The sequence below is a fragment of the Chiloscyllium punctatum genome, chromosome X (assembly GCF_047496795.1).
Source record: "Chiloscyllium punctatum isolate Juve2018m chromosome X, sChiPun1.3, whole genome shotgun sequence".
Classification (NCBI taxonomy): Eukaryota; Metazoa; Chordata; class Chondrichthyes; order Orectolobiformes; family Hemiscylliidae; genus Chiloscyllium; species Chiloscyllium punctatum.
Genome location: NC_092791.1, coordinates 25135925 through 25153911, shown reverse-complemented (window position 1 = coordinate 25153911; position 17987 = coordinate 25135925). Strand labels below are relative to the sequence as shown.

The 17987-nt window shown below is 40.0% G+C and overlaps 1 protein-coding gene across 19 annotated transcripts in view; it reads left to right on the top strand.

Moving 5' to 3' along the window:
* Nucleotides 1-17987, top strand: part of kmt2d (lysine (K)-specific methyltransferase 2D) — a 247467-nt gene that overhangs the window by 44031 nt on the left and 185449 nt on the right. Inside the window, exon 1 of one of the 19 annotated variants that reach the window (XM_072566974.1) lies at nt 7951-8277. The exons of the other annotated variants lie outside the window; for them this stretch is intronic. The gene's annotated coding sequence lies outside the window, so the exon portion shown is untranslated. Of the gene's footprint in view, nt 1-7950; nt 8278-17987 lie in introns of those variants that run through there. 19 annotated transcript variants of the gene reach the window in all.

Genomic DNA, 17987 nt, shown 5'->3' with positions numbered 1-17987 from the left:
AGAGTGGTTCATTAAATGGCTGATGAAATTCAACGTGAGCAAATGCGAGGTCTTGCACTTTGGGTAAAACAATTCAGGCATTGGCTACTTTCTAAATGGTGAGAAAATTCATAAAGCCAAAGTACAAAGGGATCTGCGAGTGCTAGTCCAGGATTGTCTAAAGGTTGACTTGCAGGTCGGGTCTGTGGTTAAGAAAGCAAATGTAATGACATTTATCTCGAGGGTTGGAATGTAAAAGCTTCGATGTACTACTGAGACTTTATAAAGCTCTGGTTATGCCCCGTTTAGAATACTGTATCCAGTTTTGGGCTTCACACGTCAGTAAGGATATGTTGGCACTGGAGCGTGTCCAGCAAGGGGCCACATGGATGATCTCTGGACTAGTAGGCCTAACATACGATGAATAGTTGAGGATTCTGGGATTGTATTCATTAGAGTTTCAAAGGAGAGATCTAATAGAAACTTACAAGGTAAATGCATGGCTTAGAAAGGGTGGACACTGGGAATTTGTTTCCGTCAGGCGTTGATACTAGGACCTGTGGGTACAGCTTTAGAGTTAGAGGGGGTCAATTTAAAACAGAAATGAGGAGACATTTCTTCAGCCAGAGAGTGGTGGGCCCATTGAATTCATTGCCACAGAGCACAGTGGAGGTTGGGGACATTAAATGTTTTCAAGGCAGTGATTGATAAATTCTTAATCTTGCAAGGAATTAAGGGACACTCGGTGAGTGGCGCTGAAATGCCCATCAGCCATGATTGAATGGCCTTACTTCCACTCCTATGTCTTATGATCTTTATGAAACACAGAAAGCTTGAACCCCAATTCAATACAGAGAGCTCGAAGTTCACTTAAACACAGAAACCTGGAACCTCAGCACAGTGTGGAGGACTTGAACCTTAAAGTAACTCAACCAGTAGACTGTAACCCCAGTTCCCTGCAGAGGACTCAAACCTCAATCACGTCCCCCTACCCCCAAGCGCAGAGGACTTGAACCTCTTCCTGCTAGCGTGCTTGCGAAGCTGTCTCTCTCTCTCTCTCTCTCTCTCTCTCGTGAATTAATAACTGTTCGAGAAATCCATAGAGTAGAGAGCGATCGAGCAAGGGGACAGTCTCCGGCACACAGGAATATAGAGAGGGACCAAGGTTTAAAATCATACCTCATGGGCCCGTCCGCCTCAAGACACTGATGTTCCAGACAGCCGCTGACACAGTCTGATCATAACTATTTGTTTGGCTCTTTCCGACTGTGCCAATATTGTCATCCTGTCTCCCCCCCCTCCCTCCCCCCCCTTTTCCCTCCCCCCCCCCCTCCTCCTCCCTCCCCCCTCCCCCCTCCCCCCTCCCCCCCCCCTCCTCCCTCCCCCCCCTCCTCCCTCCCCCCCTCCTCCTCCCCCCCCTCCTGAATGCTTCCAATATTGTTAACTGGCTCTACATAATGAATGCTTTTCCACCTTGTTAATCCATTGCCCATGCCTCAAGCACTCTATTGTTAACTCTAAGTTCTTATCTGATCTGAGTCATGCTCAGCTGAACGTCTTGTTTCACAAAACTCAGAACACTTTCCCTGCTGCTTATACCCTATACGCAGTCTCACATGGACTGAGGAGAGATGAATGCATTGGAGATGGAGAATCTAAGTGTAGGAGGAAGTTCTAAAAGTGTGGATGGACGTAAGGAAAAGAATGTTAACCTTATTACTTTGGCGGAATAGAGAACCATTGTCAGTGGTGATGGCTGAATGGAGTTTAATACAAAGCAGAATTGGTATGGTTGTGTTTTGCCCATGCTGGTGAGAGGATGATGGAAGACGAATAATAATAGCGTTGGAGTAATAAATTCTGGAGGTAATAAGTGTGGATAAGGGTTTTAGTTGTAGGGATAGAGAAGTGAAATATAGTAAAAGAGATGGAATTAGACTTGATAAATATAGAGTATGTGGTACATGAAATGTGACCCCAATCAGCTTACTGAAAACATTGTTCCTGTTTTTAAAACGTGTAGTATATCTTTCATCTGATATTCAGATGTTATCAGAATAATGTCTGTAGGTGATGAAGTGAGGAATTGTAATTAATTACTAGCCGATCTCCAGTTGCTTTGATTACAATAAGTCAGATGCTGCTTCAGATTTGAAAAACCTTTTGTAAATGATGGTACTCAAGTAGTGTTTTTGGATACTAGAAAGTATTTTTGACAAATATAAAACAGTGATTTTTGTTCTCACGTACAGCTTTATTTGTGCAAGTATGTAACCTGCAATTGTTGCAGCTGTAAACAGCCATTAAAATGTAACTAATTGCTTATAAAGATGATGCTGATGCAGAAGTTTAAGTTACCTTCATTTAGTTTATTGGCTGTTATTCCTCATACCATTTTCATTACTGGTTAGTGGCAGGGCTTTAAGAAATAATGTTTAGTATGATCTGTGAATTGTCAGTTTTGCTGTTAATTTTATTAAAGAACCAATGTGTTATCTGCCTCCCCACTCCAAATTGTACTGGTGGTCATCATTCTTAGAAAGAGGCAATATGGAAGCGCATCTTGAGAAATATGTATAAGCGGCTTGCAGAGAACTATACTGATATATTTTCAGTTGTGCTTTGTTAATTCCCTTCATTTCAACTGCTAGAGTGACTGCTTGTGTAAGCCCCGGAATCTAGTTTGGGTTTCTGCTTGAGAGACAGGGTTTTGCTGGAAAATATTTCAACCCAAAGGCAGGTAGGTAACACAAATGTTAACATAATAACATTTACATTATATATGTAAATTTTTGTTTCTGGCATTACATGCATAATTTAGTAAGATGAGATGATAGCAAAATATTTTTAGAAGTATTTTGAGTGATTTAATTTGGTTCCTTTTGCCCTTTTTCTCTGATTTAGCCAATTTTTGTTTGGTCATTCCTGCATCTCTCAATTTTTTTTTGGTACGTTCTCTAAAATTTGCAAAGTGGCAAATGAACTGTGACCAACAATGCAGGCCTGAAGTGATACTTTTAACAAATATATACACTAATGGATTTGGGGACGGAGAGGCAATCTTCAGCAATCTGTTGGATAGAGACATTAAATGTGAAGACTGTGATTAACATTACTTGAATTGCAGAACAATAAGCATCACAAGGTGGGAAGGTCTATTTCTGCACATTCGGACCTCATCAATGTTGGAAGGATTATGCTATTGCTACTAAGCTTTGCAGATACTAGAAAATCTTTCAGGAAAAGACTTCAAATGGACAGTGATAGTCATGTGACATGAAAAATTACTTCAGATTTTGCAAAGGGCCTCTAAGTATTAGAGTGCCATCTACAGGTATTGTGGGTGGTATGGCAAGGTGTGAATCCAGTTAATATAGTAAATACCACAGGAATTGCTTGGAGCTGACTGGACAGATTTGAATGCTTGAAGTAAAATAATTTGTGGGGTTGTACATCATTAGTTAAAGAATATGGTCAGATTTGGCATGCATCTGGTCTCTTAGTGTTGCTTTTAAAAAATATTTTCTGTTCCATAATTTAATTTTGCTTTCCTTTTGAGTTTCTTCTATTTCTGTTTTCATCATTTGGTTTGACTGGCAGGGAAATGAGTCGCATTTATTAAGGGGATTAAAAATTGCCAGTGGTTTCCTCTTCCCATTCCCGAAGCACTGGAACTTTTCCATAATTTCTCTTCCACCAATTCCCCTTGGTCCCAACACAATGCATCTGCTATTCCTTCACCTTCCTACCACCTTTCAATTCCTATCACCCCCTCACATTCCACTGCTGCCTGATCCTGACCCCTTTAAACTACCTGTTCAATCCCTCTTTGTTCCATTGTCATGCAGCTGAAAAGGAAGAAAGAGTTTGTTTTTTAAGTATGTAGGACATCCCAAAATGGTTCACGAGCAGTTCAGTAATTTTTGATCAGTCAGGTCCGACAAAGACCAAAAAGTAAATAGTTTACAATTGAATTACTGAGAGGAGAAATGGCAAAAGAAATAGTTTTTAAAATTAAAAAAATTGGTTTGTGGGAACCTATTGCCTAGATTGGGCAATTACAGTGACGATTTTACACTTCTGTCCCATGACAAATATGGACATAGATATTTTTTAGCTTTAAAAAGTTTAAACAAAATGCATGCCAAAAACATTACAGCCAGAAGTCAAGTTATGCAGAGTGGAGAGTAATAGTTTGGAACTCCTCCAGTCTCTCTCCCTCTCTTTGTCCGCCTTCCTTCGTCCCTCCATCTCCAACCTTTGGTACGAGAATGTGCTAGTTTCAAGCTGTAGTTTGATTGATAGATAATCAAGGTTTGGCCTCCAATGTATACAAACAAGGAGCAAAAGTAGGCCATTTGACCTTTTGAGATTGCTAGTCATTCAAAAAGATCATGACTGATCTGATTTTAACCTCAACTCTTGACAATCCTGCATACCCCCAGAAATCTTTCACTTTTTTGGTAACCAAGAATCTATTTACCTCTGCCTTTCAAAATATTGAAAGATTCTGCATCCACTATCTTTTTGAGGGATGGAATTCCAAAGACATTCAACCCTCAGAGGGGGGAAAAAAAATCTTATCTGTCGTAAATGGGCAACCTCATATTTTTAAAGTATGACCCCTTCTAAATTCTCCCACAAAAGGAAATATTCTTTCGACATCCACCCATTCAAGTTCCCTCAGGATTTTATATGTTTAACTGAAATCACCTTTGACTTTAAATAGACAAGATCTTTTCCATGGGTTGGGGGAATCCAGAATTGGAGGGCATAGGTTTAAGGTGAAAAGGGAAAAGTTTGGGAGAAGATTTGTAGCTCGGGTGCTCGTTGTTGTGGTTCTGTACGCCGAGCTGGGAATTTGTCTTGCAAATGTTTCGTCCCCTGTCTAGGTGACATCCTCAGTGCTTGGGAGCCTCCTGTGAAGCGCTTCTGTGCTGTTTCCTCCGGCATTTATAGTGGCCTGTCTCTGCCGCTTCCGGTTGTCAGTTCGAGCTGTCCGCTGTAGTGGCCGGTATATTGGGTCCAGGTCGATGTGTTTGTTGAAAAGGGAAAAATTTAACAATGTCCTAAAGGGCAACTTTTTCACGCAGAGGGTGATGCGTGTATGGAATGAGTTGCCAGAGGAAGTAGTGGAGGCTGGTACAATTACAACATTTAAAAGGCATCTAGATGGATACACGAATTGAAAAGGTTTAGAGGGATATGAGCAAAGTGCTGGCAAATGGGACTAGATTAATTTAGGATATCTGGTCAGCATGGGTGAGTTGGACCAAGGGATTTCTGTGCTGTACATCTCTATGACTCTTCTAAACGCCAGAGGACACAGGCCAAGCTTGGTTAGACTTTTCTCAGAAGATAATCCACTTGTTTCAGATATTGGTCCAGTAAATTATCTCTGAACTGCTTCCAACGCATTAACATCCTTCCCTAAGTCCAGATGCGATCTCACTGATGCTTTATATAACTGAAGCATAACCTCTCTCGCCTTGCATTCAGTTCTCCTTGCAGTAAAACGTAACATCCTATTGGCTTTCCTGATAACTTGCTGCACCTACACATTAATCTTATGTGATTTAGGACACCCAGATTCTTTTTGCATTTTAGGGCTCTTCAACCTCTCACTGTTTAAATAATATGCTTAATTTTTATTCTTTCTGCCAAAATGGATAATATCCCAATTTCCTGCATTGTAACCTATTTTCCAGATCTTCACCGACTCAATGTATCAAGATTCCTTTGTAGGCTCCTTATGTCCTCTTCACAACTCACTTTCCTATCTGTTTTTGTGTGATTGGCAAATTTAGCTAGTGTATTTTTGTGTCTTCATCCAGATCATTTACATAAATTGGGAAGAGTTGAGGCCCTAGTCCTGACCCTCGTGGCACATTGCTCATGACTTCCTGCTAACCTGAAAAAGTCCCATTTATTCCTATTCTTTGCTTCCTGTGGGCTAGCCAATCTTCTTCCCAAGCAAATATGTTAATTCCTACACTGAGTTTTTGTTTTCTGATAACCTTTGACAACCTTACCAAATGCCTTCTGGAAATCAAAGCACAATACCTCTCGTGGGTCCCCCTTATCCACAGCACAAGTTACTTATTCAAATAGCTTTAATAAATCAGTTTTTGAGACACCAAACTAAAAGGCAGATCTAAAGTAGAATGATTTAAGCGTAGTGAGGGTTTTTATGTGGCAGTTGGATAAATGTCCCAATAAAAACCCACAGTGCTGAGGAAGAGGAAGCAGCTGGGTGGTCAAACTGAATAGCATTTAATACTGCAGTAAATAGCAGTTCTGGGTTAAGGCTTGATTTTTGAAGTGTAGTAATTTGAAAGCACGATATGTGTTCATGAGATTTTATAATAAAAATATGATGAAATGCAAATTCACTTTAAGTTTATTCGCTTGTTATTGTGTTCCGAAGTATATAACAATCTTAGATTCATTTTATGTGGTGACATCTGGAAAGTGCGGATAAATCGTGTGACTGATTTAATTTATTTGAATTTTATAACTTGGTAAAATGTCTTGAAGGCCTTCCCAGGAATGTAATCAGACAAAATATGATAGAGTTAAAGAACAAAATGTCAGGATGGGTGATCAGAACTTTGGTCCAAGAGTTAGACTTTAAAGTGGGCCTTGAAGAAGGGAGAGTACACGTGTGTAGCAGAAGGGCTAAGGTTTAAGGAGACAATTGCACAACTTCTGGCTCATTTGGCTGAAGGCATGGCCCCCAGTAATGGGATGAAGGAAGGTAGGGGTTTGCACAGGAGTTGAAGGAATACAGAATTGAAAGGCTGATGGAAGTTACAAAATTTAGACCATAAAGGTATTCAGACGTGAAATTGAGACTTTTAAAATCATGGCCTGATCTTGGAGGAGGAAGAGGAGGTGGGTGGGGTGGGGGAATGGATGGAAGTAAGCCAAGAAATCGTTGGAATGGTTGCGTCTGAAGATAACAAAAGCAGCCGAGCTAAGGTAGAAACAGGGACTGGTTTAGCTGAGAAATTTGGCTTGATTGGAGGATGTAGATTATTTGGTTCTATGTCGACGATTCTGTGCAGTAGTAAATCTTATCAAATATTGTAGGAATTTCATGCTTTCAAGTTACTTGCTGGTAAGATGTACCAAGGATACTATATATTTGAACACAAGTGAAACAAATTGATGTGGACACTGCGTTTCTACTTGCTGCTTATAGGTACTCTGACTTGCAACGCAGATAGGAGATAGGAAAATGGAAACAAACAGAACATGCTGGGGAAGCTCAGCAGGTCTGGCAGTAACTGTGGAGAGGGAAACTTGTTAACATTTCGCGTCTGGTATGACTTCATAATTGGATATAGAAAAAATCGTAAAGTACAGTAATGGTTTAAATCGACATTAATATAATAACAATTATTTGTGATAGGCATTTTCTGCCTACAATCGAGATTTTCTTTCGGTTTTAAATATGAATATAAAATAGCTTTTGGAAATGGGAACTACAGTTTCCTCTGAGACTTGAGCTACCGTTTCTAATCGGTCCTTTTGTTTCGCTGGTACGAGATGCTTTTGTGTCCCTCGCGTTTTAGTCCATCGACATGTGTTCTACTTTTATTTTATTTACACTTTTTGTGCATTATAGGCTTCAGCATAATGTTTTTTTTAAAAGTTTCATTGAGATCTTCGTCGAACGGGTGGCTTGGTATGTTTAAATAATTTCGGCATGTGCCCAAGGACCCCTCCAATTCTAGTCTGGAATGGATGGGATTTCTTGTCGGAACTCGACCTTTTTAATTCATTAATTTGTCGCGACATGTTTCTGCGAGGTCTGTTGTGAAATTAAGCGATGAAGTTTACGATCACAAAGACGTCCGCACCTTTTGTGTTTTTTAAAAATCAAAAACATTTTTTGTTGGAATCCTTGCTTAAACTGGAACTGGTGTTTGGGGGTTACTGTTTCTCACCGGAACGGAAGTGATGACGTTTCCGTCGCTCCGGTGGATGTTTTTGGTTCTCTTCACTTTTGCTTTTCTCAGTTTCTTATTTTCTTGTCTGTTTTGGTCGGCTCGGCAGTTTCTTTACCGCCCACTCCCCATTTGAAATTTGTTGAATGTTTGTGACTACTTTGTAACAGGAAGCAGAGAGGCCGAACCCGGAGATAGTGAGGAGTGGCCGGGGCCCAAGCAGGAGCCTGCTGCCCGAGGCCAATGTCGGTCATAAAGCGATTTGTACAAGGAATGGGATCAGCCATGCAGTGGGGAATTTCTGTCTGGATTTGCGAGGTGTGGGAAGTATAGGGCATGTAATAAGGTATTTTCCTCCTTTTGGTTTTAATTATAACTCGACATATCTGCAGTTTGCTAGACGCAAAGCAATATAAATTGTTTTTAAAAACATTGTGTAGAGAATTTAGCTCAGAACATTGTCATTCAGTTAATCGAGTTAAATTTTCATGTTGCAAAATCTGAGAATTTGCTTCCCAAAAAGCAAGGAAGTCCTGAGTCGCTCAAGCGTTTTAATTATTTCATCTTGGTCTTCACGAAACCAAATAAGGTCGGGGCAGCTACTTTTGTGTGACCTTTTTGTTTTAGTAATTGCAATTTGAACTGATTGTGCTTTAGAAATGATTACTGTTTTACTTGTACCTTCAAGGGTAGTTTCGTGTGATGGATTTTGCTCGGAACTGCAGAATTGTATTGTGAGAGTCGTTTAAATAGTGGGCTTATTTTTGTGGCGGCAAAAGCCGTGTCGTGTGCGAGAGCGAGGAGTTTTGTATGGGGACGGTACAATGTTGCACGCTGTGCAATGTTCGCTGACGTGAACTGCTTTTTTTTCTCGTCGGTAAACGGAATTTTATTTTCGATGGCTTCACATCATTGTCTGATTTAAAATTGACTTTGGTGCAAATTGGAATTTTAGCTGGATTGGAAATACCGCAGTGTGAATTTTTACGTCCAGTATTTTCTCAAGTGTCGAAATAAGATTTGTGTTGTATATGAAAGTAGTTCCGCGTTCAAAGGGAATTCTGCTTTTTCTCTTGATGAGAAAAGTGGCCTTTGGATTTCATTGAAAATAATTATCCTGCGGTGGTGTTTGGATTTACTTCTAACAACGTGTGCCGATGTTGCGTGACGCTTTCACTTGAATGTAAATATATTTCATCCTGTTCTGAAGCTGAAGTACTGTGCCCAGTTCTGGTTGTTATGTTATCGGAAGGATAGTATTAAGCTGAAAAGGGTTCAGAAAAGATTTCCAAAGATGGAATGGACGGTTTGTTTTATCACAATAGGCTGGGACATTTTTTTTTCACTGGAACATAGGAGTTTGAGAGGTGACCTTTTATAGAGGTTTATAAAATCATGAGGGGTATAGATAAGGTGAATGGCAGGAAATCCCGAGGGGACATATCTTCAGGTGAGAGGAGAAAGATATAAAAAAAGACATGAGGCAACTGTTTTTAACATAGTTTGTGTGTGGAATGGACTTCCAGAGGAAGTGGTGGATGTGGGTACAGTTACAACGTTTAAAATATATTTGGCAAAGTACATATTTGGAGGGATATGGGCCAAGCACAGGCAGGTGGGCCTAGTTTTGTTTGGGATTATAGTCAGTAAGGACTGTTTGGACCGAAGAGTTTATTTCCGTGCTGTGTGACGAAGTCTATGAATTGCTGATAATTGCATGAATTTGCACAAACTCAGATTTTATATCGCAGTTAGCAGACTTTATTAAATGTGGATTTAATTTTTAAAATATCATTTGAGTAAATTTGGTATTAATTTTGGCTGTGCTTTTGCTGTCTGCTTATGGTATGATTAAAATGTAACATTGCAAAATAATGGGAATTAGTGCAATAAGATATCAAACTTGACAACCACAAATGCATAGGAATCATATGTTTCCCTTCTTAAATTGGAGCGCGCACCATTATGAGGATAGAGCATATTCCTGCAAATATAAACTAACTTGTGTTTCTTTTCCAATTCCACTGCTATACAGGACTGTATGTTAGATAACAATAGGCTATCTGGTTAAAATATATGGTGTGTGCTACTTATTAGCACTTTGATTCAAGAGGTGCAAAGACCATGGTCACTTTTTTGGTTTTTTAATGTTTGACTTTTATAGTAACTCATAATTGCAAAAGCTATAAATAGGGAGTATGAACTTTTATTTTGCCCCTCTGGTGAGAATGTTTCTGAAATGTTATAGATTTGGGAGTTGAAATCTTTATTTATTAATGTATTTGTGCAAATTCTAATCCTTTGGTGAATTAATGATGAAGCAGTAGGAGTTCACTTGGTTGCTTGAAGTGCTTTAATATCGGCTCTGTATAATGCAAAAGGCCACTTCAGTGGAGCTGGCATATTTGTGCTGGATTTACTTATTGCAGACTAAACTTGCCTTGTTTGAATGCGTAGTATAGTTGACTGCCAGGTTGAAAAATATGTACATTACAAACAAAGATAGTGTTTGGGAGCTTAGTCCTATCTTTCCTCTGTTACTGCCCATGATATTCATTTATTTGTTAAATTATCAGGATTTACAGTTTATTTTTGCATCAGATGCGTTCTTCTTAAATGACTTCCTCTAGGTAAAGTTAATGTTTTTGGTTGGAGAAAACAGTTTTCTATATTTATGCTTGTGTGTGCATACTTTATAATGCATCAGTTTCAGTGAAAGGTTATCAAATTTATTCCCTAATTTAACGTGTGAATAGGATTTTAAAAAAGCTTTGTGCCCTTTTCTGAAGTCCTTGCAAAATGTTCCAATGCATAACAGTTTATTTTTATGTTCATAAAATGGCGAGATGTCATTGTAGTTATATTAACTGTTGCTTTTGCCTTTTGTGAATTTGTGTTTGGATTAAGCAGTTTCATGCCGACCTCCAAACAATCCTAACTATGCTGGTGTAATGTTTACATTAACTTCCAGCTGCCCTTGTGATCTTTAAGTGAGTTTGCAAGTTGGTGTTGGATCATCAAAAACTTTGTGCAGACATTTGCCTCGTGTAATTCTGCTGAAATTCATTTAATGTAGGTCTCTTGCAGCCAGGAGAGAAATGGACTTTGGTCCAATCATTCTCGACTACATTTGAACTGAAATCCTAAAGGTGAAATACTTGTCCAAACCTCCTGTACCATTAGTGCACACATCGCATCTTTTTCAAGTATGTACATTGATTCAGAATGGAGCTGAAAATGCAGGGAACTTTGAGAAGCTTTTTTATGTCTGTTATCCTAATACTTGTTTTGAGTTGCAACTGGTATGAATTAGCAGAAGAAGGTTTTATTACTTTAGACTGAGACAGTGCATTTCCTTAAGATATTTTGTATCATCTTCAGTAGAAGATCATTTTCAAACTGTTTACCAATTTCATGACCAGCAGTTGATGTCACTTTTAATTTTACTGCAGTCCAGGGCTTCACTGTAAACTGCATGTATTGGGAGAAATTTTTCTGCTTACTTGTAGCTACATTTGAAATGTGAGCATAAAACAAATTTAAAGTTTTCCTGCAAATAATGAACAGAGGAAATAATCTCCCTGCATGCAAATTTAATAACTAAATTATTTAGGCTATTCTGTTTTTGATATGTAGTTTTAGTTCTGTTATCTTGATTTCTGTTTTCCTGACTAATATGTATCCATCAAAATTTGGATCAATGCAAAGTCGTCTTTATTTTTCATATTTTGCCCTCTTTCATCAATTAAAACAATTTTAACATAAATTTTTGTTTCTTGTGCGTTGCCTATCAGTTACACCTTTTTAAAAAAAAAATCTATAAACCTTGAAGAAGCTCCGGGCGGCACAGTGGCTCAGTTGTTAGCATTGATGCCTCACAGTGCCAGGGACACAGGTTTGATCCCAGCCTTGGGTGACTGTCTGTGTGGAGTTTGCACGTTCTCCCTATGTCTGCAGGTTTCCTCTGGGTGCTCCAGTTTCCTCCTACAGTTCAAAGATGTGCAGGTTAGCTGAATTGGCCATGCTAAATCGCCCATAGTGTCCATGGATGTGCAGGCTTGGTGCATTAGTCAGGGGAAATGTAGAGTAATAGGGTAGAGGAATAGGTCTGGGTGGGATACAATTTGGAGGGGCGGTGAGGACTTGGGCCAAATGGCCTGTTTCTACACTGTTGGGATTCTGTGTAAGAACTAAGCAATGCTATCTGCCATTTGCACAAGCAGGACACCGTATATTGTGCAGAAATGTTTCCAAGTTGTATTTGCCCAGAAGTTGTAATCATGTCCAGAGTTGAAAATGATTCTGCAACTTCCCTGATGTTGAAAAGGTTTATATACGCTAGCAGTCTGCTGGAGGAATTTTTTGCGTTGTGCAAAATTAACTGTAGTTTGGTGCAAGTGAAACAATGGACCAGCCAGCAGGACTGAATGAATTAATGATTCGAGTTTTCCAAGATAATGTAATCTGACAATTAGGATTGTTTTTTCTCTGATTTTAATTGAGTAAGTTTTATAGTATTAACAGAAAAAATAACTCATTATATCTGTTAATTTCTCCTGTTTAGAATCAAGTGCACTTGCTCAAATAAAATTAACCTAAATAAAAAAATTAATCTGAGCCTTTTTACGCAATGGTTAAGATTTATGAAAGGCCAGTTTTAAAAACCGGCAATGATTGTACCAGTTGATTGGTCAGTTATATCAACCAACTCTGAGCTTTCTGAAGTCAACATAAGTATCCCAAAATGTTGTGATGCAGAGCATTAGAAAGTGTAGATTCACTAAATTACTTGACATTTCTAACTTATTCTACCTGAAAAGTCTACAGTCTGCTATCATCATGCCATCTAACTGATCTGAATTTGTGCTTCGCTGCCCTACTTGGAAGACTCTTCCAGTTATTTGATTATGTGAGATTCTTCCTAACCACGCTCAATTGACTTTTGCTAGTTTGTACTTCTCTCCCCTTATCCTACATTTAATTTTGAAAAGAGAACTTTCTTTTTTATTCCATTGAATGCATCAGTTTTAATACAATTCTAATGCTTGGGATCAGCCTTGTGACTGTTCTCTACCACTGTCCGGACTTGAATGTTTCCCTTTTGTCTTTATGATCGGAACTAACTGCAGCAATTGATAGATGACATGACCAGAGTGCTGTAGCGTTCCAGCATGACAGCCTTAGGTGTGCGTTGATGTGGCAACATAATGTAGTATTCTATTTATTGAATTATTTGCACCCTGCATTGACCAGGTGTTGAGTTTACCAATTTAAGGTCACTTCTAGCCCCTCCGTTAATTGCTGTAATGTTGTACTTGAGTAAATATGCCTTCTGTTTGAGATGTTTGTTCCGATCCTTTTGTAGTATCCTTACTGCCCTGCTAAAACTTTGGTGTCACTCCCTCATCCTGTACTGTAGTGTGAAGCCTTCGGCACCTGAAGTTCAGAAAATAATCCCACAATAATGACCGGGTAACTGAATGTATTTTTGAAAGGTGCTTTGGTTTGGCTCTTGTTGCATGGCTTTGGTTTCCATCTACTTTGCTGCCACAAAGCTACATTCAGTTTCCAGATTGGCTCACTCCATAAACAACATACCACCCGAAAAATTAGATTGTGTGAGAACAGTGTCTCATTTGGCATGAAATTTGAATATGGTGAGGGGTGTGTTGGTGATTAGGTTAATAAACACACAGCTTTACAAAGTATTACATTATTCCTGAACTCTTGTACGTCACACAGGTGAATATAAATATTTGAGAATTTTTTTTAAGGATAGATGAAACTAAGCAAATCCCCTTTATTGTCTTGTTACAGTTGCATAATGTGAAATTTTGGTCAAAAACTACGACCACGTTAAGACATCAAATCTGGTTATTTGCCATTTCCTTTACTTTTGAATCATTTCGGGATGTTTGAACATCTCCAAATACGAATGTTGAATTAGCACTCTATGGTTGCATAGTGGTCTATTTTCTGCTTAATACTATGGAAGATGTTGTATTTAACCTAGGTTTACCCCTGACTAACATATCTGACACTATGGGCAATTTAGCATGGCCAATTCACCTGACCTGCACATCTTTGGATTGTGGGAGGAGGCTGGAGCACCTGGAGGAAACCCATGCGGACCCATAAGTGTTCAAACTCCACACAGACAGTCGCCCGAGGTGGGACTTGAACCCGGGTCCTTGGGGCTGTGAGGCAGAAGTGCTGGCCAGTGAGCCACTGTGTTGCCCCTAAGATATAAAAGAGACCTAAGGGGCAACCTTTTCACAAAGAGAGTGGTACGTGTATGGCTGTCAGATGAAGTGGTGGAGGCTCGTACAATTTACAACATTTTAAAAGACATCTGGATGGCGATATGAATAGGAAGGGTTTGGAGGGATATGGGTCGGGTGCTGGCAGGTTGGACCAAAGGATCTGTTTCCATGCTGTACATTTCTATGACTATGACTCTATGGAAGATTGGCAGGAAAATTGAATTGTGATCTGCTTGGGAAGTGTTGAGGGACTTTATATGGAATAAAGTGTTGAGGTTCCGCACCCACAAGTGCAAGCACGTGGAATTTTGGCAATCTTATTGACATGCGTGAGGACTTAGTTGCGCATACTTTGTCATGCATTCATTTGTATGTAGGAGGTTAAATGTGATTTGATTTGAGGTGTTAAGGGTGATGAAAGCATTCGATAATGTACATAACAATTTCCTCTAGTTAGGAGTGTCAGGAATGGGTTTGTAGGGTGGATGGAAGAGCCTTTAAAATCAGAGCTAATCTGTTCAGTAAGTGCTATTTCACACACAAGGTAAGTGGAACTTTGGACCTCTCTGCCCAAAAAAGATTGAGGTTTGATTATTCGAATATTGCAAAACTGATAATTTTGTTAGGTAAAGGTATTAAAGGATGTCGAACCATGGAGTTAAAATACAGGTCAGTTGTATCACATTTGGCAGTATTTCTGGGAGGTGGGAATGGTCCATGGCTTTAAGATCATTGGCATTCCTTTCTCTGGTTCCGTTTTTTTTTGTACTTTCTCTTGCCTAGTGGAGTTCTCCAAAGAATTGTGTCCCTTCGTATGGGAGTTTCCACCATGCATTGATGCCTTGCATTTCTTGAGAGAGAAGCCTTCCTCGTGATTTTGAAATGCTTCCTTTATTGTCCTCTCGTTCAAGACCCTTCCTTGAGTCGAGCGCAAAAGATTTGCTTTTGTCGTTCAAACTTGGGCATCCTAAGCACATGGCCATCCCAGTGCAATTGGTCTCGGATGACTGTGGTTTTGATGCTGGTTCTATTAGCTGCTTCTGTAAAACACACAAACAGATCCTTTGGTCCAACTCATCCATGCTGACCAGATATCCTAACCTAATCTAGTCCCATTTGCCAGCACTTGACCCATATTCCTATAAATCCTTCTTATTCATGTACCCATCCAGGTGCCTTTTAAATGTTGTAATCGTACTAGCCTCCACCACTTCCTCTGGCAGCTCGTTCTGTACATACACCACCCTCTGCGTGAAAATGTTGTCCCTTAGGTCCTTTTAAGTTTTTCTACTCTCGCCCTAAACCTATGCCCTCTAGTTCTGGACTTCCCCACCCCAGGGAAAATACCTTGTCTATTTACCCTATCCATGATTTTATAAACTTCTATAAGGTAACCCCTCAGCCTCCGACACTCCAGGCAAAACAGCACCCGCCTATTCAGTCTCCCCTATAGCTCAAATCCTCCAACCATGGCAACATCCTTGTAAATCATTTCTGAACCCTTTTAAAGTTTCTCAACATCTGTCCTATAGGAGGGAGACCAGAATTGTGCACAATATTCCAAAACTGGTCTAATCAATGTCCCGTACAGTCACAGCATGATCTCCCAACTCCTATACTCTATACTCTGACCAATAAAGGCAAGCATACTAAACACTGCCTTCACAATCCTATCGATCTGTGACTCTACTTTCAAGGAGCTATGAACCTGTACTCCAAGGTCTTTGTTCAGCAACACTCCCCAGGACCTTACCATTAAGTGTATAAGTCCTGTGATTTGCCTTTCCATAACGCAGCACCTCTCATTTATCTAAATTAAACTTCATCTGCCAGTCCTCAGCCCATTGGCCCATCTGATCAAATCCCATTGTACTCTAAGATAACATTCACTGTCCATTACAGCTCCAATTTTGGTGTCATCTGCAAACTTACTATACCTCCTATGTTCACATCCAATCATTTACATAAATGATGAAAAACAGTGGGCCCAGCACCGATCCTTGTGGGACACCACTGTTCACGGGCTTCTAGTCTGAAAGGCAACCCTCCACCACCACCACCCTCTGACTTCTACTTTCTAGCCAGTTCTGTATCCAAAACGCTAGTTCTCCTTGTATTCCATGAGATTTAACCTTGCAAGCCAGTCTCCCATTGGGAACCATGTCTTACTGAAGTCCATGTAGATCACATCCACTGCTCTGCCCTCATCAATCCTCTTTGTTACTTCTTCAAAAAATACAATCGAGTTTGAGAGACATGATTTCCCACGCACAAAGCTATGTTGACTATCCTTAATCAGTCCTTGCCTTTCCAAATACATGTAAGTCTTCAGGCTTCTCTCTAACAACCTGCCCACCAACAATGTCAGGCTCACTGATGTGTGGTTCCCTAGCTTTTCCTTACCACCTTTTTCTTAAATAGTGGAACCATGTTAGCTAAACTCCAGTCTTCCAGCACCTCACATGCCCTTTCCTAACTTCCCACAGAGTTCTAGGGTACACCTGATCAGGGCCTGGGGATTTATTCACCTTGTATGCATTTTAAGGCATCCAGCGCCACCATCTCTCTAATATTGTCCCAGTTCATGTGGAGAATCCTCGTAAGCAACATTGGTACTTCTCAAGGGTCTTGAGATGGCATTAGGTTCTCGTTTCAGAGATATATACAAGAGTTGGAAGGATTTATACACAAGGATTTTCGTCTCAGAACAGTTGTCACAGTTATCAAAGACCCTAACCCTTGGGGTGTCTGAAGGTGATGCTCACAGGTTGGGTGCAATGTTGAATCTCTGCATTGATGTCAGCCTTAATTTGAGATGTAGCTGGTAAGGGAAATGTTCTGCATTTGGGAGGATTTTTTTATTGATCTTAATGGGTTTTAAGTTGGGATGGGTCATGTTGAGGTTGAGGCCATGGCCGTTTCTTTGATATGCTCCTGTGTTGGCATTAAGTGGGGCTTGAAGACTCTCTTCCGAGAGAGCACAGTTGACCTTGTCATCCACATGCTAAAGTTCAGCAAATGAGGTTCGTGTAATTTTCTTGGTTGCAAGTGCTTGAGGTCGAAAGTGTCTATGGATGGAAAAATGTCCACACTGCTGGGAAGTGATGACAGGATGGAGAATAGTGGTAATGAAGATGGAGAAAAGGGTGGGAGTGACGACGGATTCCTGCCTGACCTCTATCTTGACCTCAAGGATTCTGTCATTTTTACTGCTGGGAAGGACTATTGTCAACATCTTGTGTTGGAGACTGAGAATGTTGATGAATTTCACTGGAAATCTGGCCTTTGACAGGGCATTCCATAGCGCATCCTGATTGAGTCAAAAGCCTCGGTCAGATTGATGAAGGGCATGTAGAGATGTTGCTGTTCCTGGAAATTCTGTGGGAGTTGCTGAGCTGCAAAAAGCACACCCATAATTCCATGGTTTAGTTGGAAGCCAAGGTGACTTTCAAGATGGATCCCCTCGGGCTGGGAGAAGGCGCCTGAAAGGATTTGGATGGTGATCCTCCTGCTGGCAGAGAGCAGGGAGTTTGATAGAGTCAATTATTAAGGATGTAATAACTGAGTATTTAGAAAGCGGTGACAGAATTACTCTGTCAGCATGGATTCACTAAAAGGAAATCATACTTGACAAATCTCATTCTTTGAGGATGTGACTCGTAGAGTTGTCAAGGGTGAATCAGTGGATGTTGTGTATCTGGACTTTTGAAAGGCTTTTGACGAGATCCCACATGAGATTAGTAAGCAAACTTAAAGCTCATGGTTTTGAAGGTCATGTATTTATGTGGATAGA